Here is a 12,405-nt window from a genome sequence, read left to right on the forward strand (position 1 = left end):
AACATGCTGAGAGGGAGAAAGCCACAGGGCTGAGGACTTGAAAGCACTGCTGCTAGAAATGGAAGCAAAACCAAACTCCTTGCATCATCTTGGCTTGCTTAACTGACCCAAAATACAGATTTATTTTTTTTATTCCTGTATGGCTAGGACAGGGACAGAAAGGGAGCCAGTGTGCACAGCACCAAAAGGACCCACGGGACCTTACACAGGAGAGGAAATAAAGGACACAGCAGGACTCTCCAAGCTGCTTACTGAGTCAGCAGCAGTGCACTTTTGATTTCCCACCAGAGAAAATGCAATGTGGATTTCTCCCCTACCCCTCAACCACCACTTCCAAGAGATTCTTCCTTCTTTAAAGTAGTATTTTTCCATTTCTCTCCTTTTTTGGTTGTTTCATTATTTCATTCTGCCACTATCATGCACAGAGAGCATCCGCTTCTAAGAGAGAGAAGGCTCCATAACCAAGAAGCTAAAGGAGAAGGAGACAAAAAGCCAGAGCAGATCCTTCCACACACCGCTGTCCTCAAGCGAGCAAGCCTCCACCTCCTGCCAGGGCAGGCTTTGCTGACGAGCAACAGGTCTTGGAGCATCTCTCCCCCAGCCATCTGCTCGCGATGACAGCAGCAGGCAGGCAGCCTCCTGCCACCGATGCGCACGAGCCCACGACCCACGCCGGTGGGGGACAGCAGTGCCGATATCCCCCTCCTTCCCTCCCTTCCCAGGTGTTTTCCCCGATGGTGGTACAGCAGAGGGATGGACGGACAGTCCTTCACCGGGATGGCAGCGTCACACTGCCTGCAAACACCCTTGTCGGCTAAGCCCCGCTCCAGCGTCCCCCTCTCGATTTCGGCAGCCCTCCTGCAACCTCCGTGCAGCCAGCCTCGTGGGGAAAGGCCCTCAAGCAAGCTCAAAATCCTCGCACCAAGTTGTTTTCCTATTGGGAGTAGCACACACAAGCAGAACGAAGCACGGCAAGCAGCCCGGCAGGCAAAGCCCCAGGACCAGGAAGGGGGACGCGGGTGGGAGCCGGGGTTCCCCCAGCAGCAGAGGAGAGCACAGCAGCAGTCCTGGGGCTGACTGCTTCTCGGTTTCAAACCCCAATCCAAACCAACACTTCTCCTCCCGCCCTCCCCATTGCAAAACCCAACACAAACAATACGTACATCCTCTGTTTTTTAAAGAGAAAACTATCTTCTGGGTGATGCCTCTCCCTCCCTCCTTAAAACCAGGCAAGGACGGGGAAGGGAGCAGATTATCACCGGGGCTAAGCACCCTACTTGGCTCCCTCCTCTGCATCATCACATGCAATCTCTACGCAACGCTTCTGGAGAAACACTAATTATAGCTCTATAGCTAAAAACTTTATACATGTTTACATATGCCAGATTAACAGTGTGCCTTTAGAAAGCTCCCTAGACTCAAACTGATCCAGCTTGGTCAGGTTTAACTTGTTTTTTCTTCTTCATTCCCTCCCTCCTGCCCAGTTTTATTTCAACCCCTGCATGAACTTGGTGCATGCAAAAATAAAGAGCGCCGCACGGGACAGAGCCAGGCATGGGGGTCCTGCTGACATCCCCCCCTGCCTCCACCAGCATCCCCAGCAGCTCCAGGCTGCCTGGCCACAGCTAAACCCTGACCCACAGCAGCCTGGCTAATCCAGCCTTCCCAACCCCCTGCCACCCACAGCATCCCACGCCGTGCCAAGCCTCCGGGCCCCTCGCTGCCCATCCCTACGACACGGCACTGCTCCCTGGCTGAGCGGGACACCAGTTGCCAGCTCTCAAACCTCTCCCTTTCCAGCAATGGAGAGTTTCTTCTGGCTGGAGGATGCTGCTGCAGCAACGTCCAGGCCACTGAATAAGTCAATAGTGCCATTTCTGTTTTCCATTTGCCGAAACACACTAGATCTTTGTGTGGCGGAGGCGGAAAAAATATTAATCTAATTAAACTCCCTCCCCAAAATTCCTTGTCACCTTAATTACACTTCAGAAAAGAAGGCTTGGTTCATTTTCCTAGAAAATCAGCCTGTCAGGAGATGCTTTTAACTACTAACAAGACTGATCTGTGCTGCGCGCAGCTTCGCAACATGTCCTCAAACCCTTGCCACAAGCTGCGGGAAGCGAGTGATGGGCTCTCCTCCCGAGTTCCCACGGGGATGACAACCTTGCCCATCACCAGAGCCCCGACGGTTATGGTTATGGTCTCTTCCAACCTCTAAAAAGCTATCAAACTTTATAGGGCTCCACTTCTGAGCTCTGTGCTCGAGGACATCTTTTTATACCTGGAGGATAAACACCGGCACCTTTGCTTTACCACCGCCGGAGGATGACAAAGGACAAAGTCCTGAGATGCAGAGGGTGTTCAAGAGTTGCAGGGCGGGGGTAAAATATAGCGGAAAGGCTGAATTTGGTCACAGGAGTCCTAACGAGAGAGGGCAGCAGGAGAGACGAGCCTCTGTTTATTGTCTGTGGCAGGGATTACCAACGGAAGGGCTGGATTTAAGTGCATCTCAATCACAAGATTGGGTTGCGCACAGGAAACTTTGAAGAGCCATAGGAAAAGACCACTTAGCTGCCCGGCCATCAATAGCTCGGTTTATAAAAAGGCAGGAAAAAAAAAAATAAAAAATCCAGGCTGAATGATTACTTATTTGACCCGCTGGGGAATCACAGCCGGCGACACTACAAACAGGGCTGGGTTTGTTTTGCTTTTCCCAAGAAAAATAAATAAATAAATAAATATATATATATATATAAAATATAAGCAGGCGGCAGCAGCACGGCAGGGCGGGCGGCGAGCGGCGCTGCCAGCCCGCATCCCCCGGAGCATCCCCCCGGCCCCGAGGGTAGCTCAGCTCCCCCCTGCCCAAACCTGCGCTCCCCTGCACACCCCTCCACCTATATATTAAAGAAAATTAAAAAAATAAGCCCCAAGGTTGGAACACCCCCCGCCCACCCCGAGCTACCCCTAAAAAAAAAAAAAAAAAAAAAAGAGGAAAACCGCAGTGAACTTTTTTTTTGCGGGGGGGAGGCAGCGGGGGACGCTGCCCCCCGCCCCGAAAAACTTCTGCCCCTCCCCGGCCCCCCCTTACCTGCGGCGGCCAGCGCCCGGCGGAGCAGCAGCAGGAGAAGGAAGAGGAGGAGGAGGACGAGGAGGGCGGCGGGGCGGCGGGGGCCGGGCGGCGGCATGGCGGCGGGGGCCGGGAGGGGAGCGGAGCGGCGCGGCTCTGCCTGCCCGCCCGCCTGCCTCGCCACACTGCCGGGCTGCCCGGCGCCGAGCGGGGCGGAGCGGGGCGCGGCCCGGCGGGGCGGAGCGGGGCGGCACCGCCCCGCGCCTGCGATGAGCTGCTCCCGGCCTCAGCACTCCCCCCCATCATCATCATCATCATCATCATCACCATCACCTCCTGCCCCCATCCCGTGCAGCCGGGGAAGGGAGGGGAGACACACACAAAGCCAAACCAAGAGGGGGGCTGCGAAGCAGGGATGGAAAAACCCCGTTAAATACCAAGCGGCGGAGCCTGCTCTGCAGTGGGGGAGTGCGGGCACAAGGGGGAGCCCCGCAACGCGCTCGGCGCCGGGTCCCGTTCCCCCCCGTCCCCCCCCATCCGCCCCCGACCCCCTCCCCGCGTCCCAGCGGGGCAGAGGTCCCCGGGGAGCCGGCGTGCCCCGCTGTGCCCGCCGAGGAGGCTCGCCTCGGGGAGAAGCACGCCGGCAAAAATACTTCAACGCGGGAAGCAACGTGTCCTTTTGCTGCTAACGATGCGAGTGCCATAGGATCACATCATATGCTATTACATCCCCCCCCAAGAACCGGGGTTGAAACCCAGGCTGCAGAATACACCCGCAGGAGCATAAAAAAACCCCAGACACACACACAAATAATAATAAAAAAATAAAATTCACACATTGGGGGAGGTATCCTCCAACTGCTCCTCAATATCTGTACATCTCCCTTCTTGCAAAGGATCGAAAACAAACTTACAGGTTTGCAAACTCTGAGTGGTGGGGCTGCAGTTTTCCACATGCTGAGTCTCTCCTCAGGCCGGGTTTAAAGCCCACCCTGCCTCCTCGCTCACTGGAGCGGGGGGCAAAAGGGCTCGGCGGTGCCCAGGAGAGGAGACAACCCCAAGTTCGGCGACGTTGCGTTACGATAGAGCAGCGCCTGCTTCTCGTGCAGCAGCGTCCACGCAAGCAGGGCTGCAAAGTGCCGGGTGACAGCAAGAACCGCTCCCTTCCCCTAAGAGAGAAGAGGCTGCCATTGCTGCCTATAAATGGTTAAAATAGCATGGGAACTGCTAACTGCTTTCAGTTGTTGGCAGCTACTCGGGTTCCTCCGGGGTAGGGCAGTGGGGGCGAAGAAACCCTGGCAGGCAGGCAGTAATTACAGCCTGTGCCTCACCGCCAGCCCGGTGGAACCGGGTTTGGCACTGGCTCTCTCCAGGCCCGACGTGCTGCTCCAGCCATGGATTTGCTCCTTGGCCTGAGCTCAGCTGTCACCTTCAGAGGGGTTACGCAAACCCTGAAACTGGGGGACGGCTTCTGCTGCGGAATCGGGGTGTTGCAGGCAGACCATGGGGTTCCGCCCGGGAACGCAGGAGCGCCAGGGGTGGCCTTTGCGCTTGGGATGGGTCTTTTGGGCATCACCCCAAAATGAAAAACCACCTTTGGAAACCTTTCAGAGCTGTCATGAGCTCTCCTTGCTGCCCAGTTGCCTTCTCCCACCTTTGCAGAGCACCCTCTCCCTCGGCCGGTCCCGTGGGTACCCCAGCCAGACCCAAAACGGGGGGTACTTGTGCCACGCTGCTTGGGCCACCTGCACATCGCCAGCAATACAGCTGCCTCAAGTGCTACCTCAAGCATCCCACACTCGGCTGCACTTCAGCCTGTATTTACAGAGCAGTGGGACGTGCCGGAAAAGGCTTAAGAGCAAAAAAAAAAAAGAAAAAAATCTCATTTCCAGTTGCTGTCGACAGGGTGAAGCCATAAAAGAAGAGCCTGGCTGGGCAGGGAGGGAGAGGGATCCACCTGATGCAGACCCGGCGGTGCTGGCATTGGAGGAGGGCTGGGGTTGAGAGGTCTGGGAAAATAAACCAGCAAAAAAGGCTATTTTCCAGCCGGATCAGGCCACACGTCGGGCTCATGCGCAGTTCATGGCAGCGTAATGCAAGGACGCATCGGCACTTGGCTCTGGCCCCACGTGCAGCCCCGAAGCCCGGGCACTTGCACCGGAGCTCGGTGACTGTTCCTGCAAGAGAGGGCTCTGTGCCTGGGCGGGTGTTTATTCTTTTATTAAATAACACCAATAACACTCGGGCCAGTGCGTAAAGCACTTTGAGGGGCTCTGAAGAATGGCTTGGTACCGGTGTGGGGATTGGTATTAACGAGTGGAGGAGCCGGCGGGCGTTCAGAGCGCCTGCTTTTGGAAGCAGAGCGCGCCTTTGGTACGGGGTTTTTTGTAGAAATGAGTGAGAACGTGTGGGTTAAAACGGGTGGCGTTTAAGTCGTTGTCTGGTATTCAAAATATGAATTAAAGCAATGCAAATTAATGGTTAGCCTACCACTATTTTGCAATTTTAGAAAAATATGACATGACAAACTATCATTAAGGCAAAGGGCTGTTTTTCCTCCCAGGTGTTTACATATTACCCCTCGTTTTCCTCTAATGGCCTGGCGTGCACATGTCAATCAAATCCCCAGCGCAGCGGGACCGCTCCCAGCAGCCGATCGGGAGGTGCGACGAGTTGCACAGGCCTCGGCCACCCAGCCGCAGCAGGACCGGCGGGGCCCGGCCCTCGTCACCAGCCCTGGAGGGACGGCGGGCGATGGGGCCAGATGAAGCCGAGGGGAAGCGGAGGGCACGTGGGAAAGGGTCCGCACCACCCAGTTTGGGTATGGCTCAGGAGAGGGGCAGCATCAGACGGGACGCCTGATTTTTGGCATTCTGCGGAGGGCGCGGGGAGGGACTGCTGCCGCTCAGGGATGCGGGAGGAGCAGCAGTCCACATCCCACCGGTGACGCACACGGCATCTGAGCAGGGACCCTCCGACCTCTCTGGTACACGTCTCGGGTCCGGCATTCGGCTCTCTAGCATAGCCGGGAGGGGGGTGCATTAAAGCGTTAAAAAAGATCGCAATCAGAGGAATAATAAACAGAGGAAACTCCCAAAGCATAATCAGGAGGTGAGACAAAGACTCGCTTGTTCAGGCTTCGAGGTCACGGCGCCCTTCAGCCGTGATCGCACTGTCACGGGAGGGGTGGGTAGCTTTTCCCACCCAAACTTTAGAAGCAGAGAGGACCTTAGGTGGGCTGAAATGTCCTCTGTAAGCACCTTTTTCTTTCAGACGGTGACCATGCTCCTCGCTACATATCTCAGCTATCTAGGATAAGGCTGGGCTTGGTTGCACTGAGATGTCAAGACATCTTTATGGTATAAAGAATTTTCTATTGGGGGGGAAAGGATGATTTTTGTTTTCTTTTAAAAAAGTACTTTTTTTAAAGGCCCCACATGCTATTTGCAGCCGTGGTCAGCTGGAAGGGCCGCGGGCAGCCAAGCACGGGGGTAGCCGGAGGTGCTTATCTATTTGGGGGTTCATGGGTCTTCAAGTCAATTTGCATAGCATTATCCATAACTATGCTATCGGGCCAAACAGTCCCGCCAACCTCATTAGGCATTAGTAAGAAGAGAGCGTCTGAAGACATGCACACAAGGGAAGAACAGGGGATACGCAGCACAGCTACAGATAACGTGGGGTCGAGACACTGGGAAGGGCTTCCCCAGCAAGGAAAAGCCGCGGCTGTACAGAGTTTTGCTTTCCCTGGGATGCTGCTGCCCGGACGCCCTGGCATCGGCTCCCCACCGGCTCACCCGCAGCAGCAGGGACCAAATGTGGAAAATTGCACGTTTCCAGCTCAGGGAAAGCAACCGCCACTGAAATCTGCCGGTCCCGCCGCCACAGGAGGCTCGGCCGGCCCCTGCCACATCTCCTCTCGCTCCGCAAATAGGCGCTTCCCTCCTCCGGGAATCCAGCCGGGCTGAAATCCTCCTTTTTTTAAAGGAGGGATTTTTCTAGGGAGCTTGTTGTTACCAAGAGAGCCCCGGCACGAAGTAAACACTGAGTTTAGCAGTGGTTTATTTTTTTTTTTCCCCTGCTACTGACAATTTCCTCGCCTGCGTGCTTTGGGTGCACTGAAGGAGGCTGCGGAAATTGTCGCTGACGGACCTGCTGCGAGGACGCTGTTTACTGCTGAGGAGAAGTCCCAGCCCCTGCCTGTAAAGGACGGGGAATTTGCTTCTCTCTGTAACACGGGGAGAGCTAGGGCAGAAAAAGGGCTGGAAGAGGAGAGGGCAGGTTTTCCTGCAGAACAGGCGGAGCAGTGTATTTTGCTGGGTAGGTTGTTGCTGGTGGGCACCTGGATGGAGCCAGCCTGTCCTCTCGATTCGACATTAGCCAGCCTCCCTGCTAATTTTGCTCTGTGCACAGCTCTGTGGGGATGCTCGGAGGCAGCAATGTACTCGGTGCTTGATGCACCGTCAAAACCTGAACGAAAGGCTTTCTCAGAAACGTCCACCTCCGTCAGCAACTCCCGTGCTCTCTGAGGGTGAAATACCCGGCACCAACCCTTGCTTCCCCCGCTCCGTGGGCTCTCCTACCCCACGCTGGGAAAGGCATCCTGCGGTCCCCAGGTTACCCCTTTCGGCTTGGGCTGGGGAGGTGAAGGCAAGGGACTGTCCTCCTGCCCCTCACCTCTAAACGGGGTGGCTGTATGCGGCACATCCCATGCTTGGGCTGGCAGGGGGTCATGAAGGAGCTGAGCGAGGCACAGGAGAAGACGTAGCATCTTCACGGAAGCCGAGGATGGAGAAGAGCCACTGGACGAGCAAGATGGGATGCATGCCCAGCACCTGCTTGGAGGGAGACATCCCTGCTGGGGAGATGACCAGCAAGGACAGAACATCCCCAAGATGAACACCAAGACCATGAAGCACCATATACACCTCCCAAAATCCCCAGGCCCATGGGATACCTGGTGTGATGGCCCTGCACCAGACGCAGGGCACAAGGTGGGATCTCCAAGCCCCTGCCCCAGCTCCCTCCCAAACCGTGTTCGTGGGCAAGAGACGGAGAAGAAGAGAGGCAGGGTCTCCTTCTTCAGAGGAGGTGTTTGTGGTTCAGTGGCTCCCAAGTCCTTTCTGCTTTGCAGAGCTTTACAAGTGACACTGGCGTGTGATTCGATTAGGGAAAGCGCTTCACTTTCTACCGACTCCAGAGCCTCCTCAGCTTCAGCTTGAGATGCGATGGAAATGCCGCTCGGCGGGGGGAGAGGCAGACACAAACACCCCCCCTCTCTCCGTCCCCCCCTTGAACCCTTGTGCCACCTCTCTCCTCCACCCTGGGTGATGCTTCACGGCATCTCTGTCCCACGGGGGGACGGAGGTGGGAGCCACTCCCCTGGGGCCAGGAAAGCCTGGTTAGGAGATAAGTATTTCCCAAGGTGACCATAACGCATGTCATGAACCCTTCTTCTTGTGGGGGGCTGGGCTGGGTGGCTGGGGAAAGGTCCACATATGCACACATGGACCCAACGGGCAGGAGCCAGTGCCCAAAACCACCAGAAGATGCTCTGGGGATTTTCATCGAGGCTACGGTTTGCTCCAGAGGGAGCCCGTCGGCATCTGGACCAGCGCCAGCAGTGCCTCCCGAGCATCTCTCCCACACCTGTAAAAGAAAAGAGCGGGAGAGAAGCGGAGATGATAAACACAGCCATGAAGCAAAGCAGAGACCTTTCCGGCTCCATCCTCCGCGCGATGCCAGGCCGGGGCTGGCAGGGGAGTGGGAAATTGCCAGGAGGTATGAATGAGGGAGAGGCGAAAGAAAAGCCGCAGCGGGCCAGGGTGAAAGCACCAGTGCTGTGGAGCAGGTGCAGAGGCGGTGATAATTCCCCATTTCCTCCAACACAGGAACGAGGAGTGTCCAAATCGAGTTATCGGGCAGCAGATTTAAGGACAAACAAAAGACAGTGCTTTTTCCACGCCACCCATGATTAAATTATGGAACTCATTGCCACAGGGTGCTATGGAGACCTACAGCCTAAATAGGCCCCAGAAAGCATTTAGGCAAACTCAAGGGGCACACAGGTCTGTCAAGGTCTGTTAAATATGATGGAGCAGCCACCTCAGGGAGTCCCTAAGCCCGGGACTGCCAGGAGCACGTGTGGGACAAGGGGCTCGGCAGACCTGCCATCCCCTGCCAGGGGTGCTGGACCAGCACAGCCTGGGAGATAAACAGATAAATAGTGTGTCTCATCACCTAAATAAACTGTTCCCCAAATCCTCCTGAGAGCAAGAGGGAGGTTATTGGACCTCAGAAGTGCCCAGGATGATGCCACAGGATAGGCAGAGAGGGGCACGGAGGGACACCAGGGTTTACGTCCGTGTCCCAGTGCAGGGTGGCACCGAGCCCTGGGCATTGCAAAGCTGCATTGGGGTAGCACAAGCAGCCCCGGAGAGCAAAGCGGCGGTGAAACAAGTGTCTCTCCATCCCGCCTTGGGACCAACCCACAGCTCTCTTTCATGGCTGAACCAAGCCAGGCTCAGAAACCACGGGGTGGCTGCTCCTGCCACCTACCCCTTCTCCAAAGCAGATGCCGAGGTGATTAACGACCTCCTCAGCGAGGTGCCAAATTCCCGTCCCTGCCAAGCTGCTGGGCAGGCTGCTCTGGGGAGATATGGCAGGAGCTGGGGTGAGCTGGCTGGCCAGGGCCACGGCAAACTTCGGGACCGGGCTGTGCTCAAGCCGAGCACCGGAGCTAATTGTGCAGCTCCCCAGGAAGGGTCCTCACCCTTCAGGTAAGAAAGACGAGTGCCCGGGCTGACAAAGCACGGCCACGGTGCCCGTTAAATCCTCCTTGCTAAGATACTGGCTGGTTGGTTTCCTGCGTCTGTGTACACTGTGGTGTTTGAAAGGCGCCCTCGCATTTACAGAATTGGTTAACTTGCTTTATCTTCCATCTCCAACACAAACGTTATGCAGTCGACTATACTGAAGAGACTTAGCTCAGTTTTCCCTCTTCTGCAAGCAAAAGCAACGTCTGATGCTATGGAGGGGGAAGAAGCTGCTGTTTGCAGCCGGGGCCGACACGCTGCCCTTCCTCCTGCTTTGGGTGAGCATTCCTATACCTGGTTTTTAAGGAACCCACCTCATTTCCTTTTGCAGACCAGTGTTATCCATTCCCAAACCCCAGTCAGAGGGCAAACCCAACAAGAGTGCAAGCAGAAAAACCTCTGGGATTGGGGGGAAGCCCCCCGAAACTCCTCCGGGATCCCTTGCCAGGGCTTTTTGCCTGCGGCTGCCCTCACGGCTGACTCAGTGAGTTACGGTGGGCAGCAGCCCTGCTGTTTCCTCAGCTTCAAGCGGAGATGCTCTCGCTCAGAAGGAAAGGGAGAAAAACATCCCCCCCTCCCCGCAAAGACACCACGTGCCAGATCCGCCTGCCGTAAACGTGGCACCAGCTCCTTGCTCTCCCATCCAGCGTGTCAGCTCAATAATTTATTGTCCAGGAGGTGCAATAACCATCCATAATTCACGAGCAGTAATGTTCTACAAGTTCGAACTGGCATTTGGCTCCCCGGACCACGCGCCGTCTTCCCGGGCCTGCCTTGCGCCATGTCCAAGGTCTCATTTCTTCTTGCCGAAGGGCACGAAGGCAGCAGCCGCCTCTGAGTTGATACGGCCATGAGGGGCATCCCAGAAGCGCCAGGTTTTGGAGCTGTGTCCATCTGTCCCTGCTCTTCAGGTTTCCAAGGGCTTCCTCACCTGCCGGTCTCAAAAGTATGAAGAACTCTTGGGTTTTGGTCTGAAACGCTGATAAAAACCACGGGTTGTGGGACTCTGTATTAGCAGAGCAATAGATGGAGGTGCTTGGGAGGAGCAAGACAAGGTGCATCCCTGATGCAGAGACCTGGCATCCACCAGCAGCTCATTGCAGCAGTGCCTGGTGTTCACTGGTGACCCCTCCAGCAGTGAAGGGATTCCTGTTGGCACAGGAACCCTGTGCCATGGGAGCGCGCAGGTCCCAGAGATGCCCCAGAGCAGGATGTACAGCAGTACCTTAACATCCGAGGCTGATAAACGGCTCAAAACCACGAGATCCAAGCGATGATTTGGGGTTAGGAGCGGGTGGGGGGTGGCAGAAAGGGCTGGGGGAGGTTGCAGCGATGGGTTAGCCCCCAGGAGATAACACAGAAGCATCATGGTATCAGGCTCCGAGACGCAGGGAAGCAAAGCAGCTTCAGGGAGAGGTCTGAAACGTGAGCCACCGAGTTCTCAGATTAGAAAAACACCTCTTGCTCTGCAAACTCTGTTAGTCAGACATAAAACATGGTGAAGCAGAGCGTGTTGGAGCTCCTTCGCTCCCGGGGGAGATGTTTATTAACTCGTCAAAATATAACGTCTGTTGTTGCCAGCAAGAAGCTAGAACAGGAAAAAAAAAAAAAAAAAAGAAAAAAAAAGAGAAAATAGAAAAGGGGGAGGAAAAATAAAAACCACACACAAAAAACATCGATTGCTTCCCGGTGCTTGGCTGGAGATGCTTGGTCTATGGAGCGTGCCTGAGCCTGGACCGCGGCAGGAGCTCCTGTAGCATCATCCCGGTGCGGCAGGAGGAGATCCCGGGGAAGAGGCTGTTGCAGCACCCAGCTCTGACTCACACGCTGTTTGCAGGAGCCGCTCCCCAGCCTCCGCGTAATTGGGACAGTTAGCATACCTGGCCCGACATAAATTAAAGCTTCTAAAATAAATAAGGTGATAGCTGGAAATGAGATACCAAATTAACGTTGAAATAGCACGGGGCCGCGCTGCTGCAGTCATTACATCCCGGTGACACTCCGTAACAAGAAATGGGAGAGCAGCCACCCGGCTGCAGCAATTATTTTAATCATATTTGTTTAAGCGCTACAGATCAGGGACTGACTTTCTTTGCCAGGTATTTGCTGTTGCTTTGCTCACCTTGAAATAGAGGCCGAGTGCCCAGGGGATTAACCGGGGGCTTGTACCGTTACCCCGGTTTTGGCCAAGTGCATCCCTCTGAAACAATGCCTCGTCGCTCCCGATAACCACGATCCTCCATAAGTTACACGTCACAGGCAGCATTACCAGTTTATTATGATAAGCCCAAGTGGCTTTGGTGGGGTGATGCTGGCTTTGATTCAGCCAAGCGATCAGGGATTTTTTTTTTTTTTTTTCCCAGCCTCTATTTCAGGACCAGGACCTTGGTTGCTAGCTGTCCCTGGGTTTACAGGAGACCAAGGGTGGAAGATGCTCTTCCAGGTGGGACGGCAAGAAGCAAAGTCCCCGCACAATGAGGATGGCCATTACAGACCTGGGCTTTGGTACTTTCTGTGCTT

This window comes from Gymnogyps californianus, chromosome 6 (genome assembly GCF_018139145.2).
Source record: "Gymnogyps californianus isolate 813 chromosome 6, ASM1813914v2, whole genome shotgun sequence".
NCBI classification, from domain to species: Eukaryota; Metazoa; Chordata; class Aves; order Accipitriformes; family Cathartidae; genus Gymnogyps; species Gymnogyps californianus.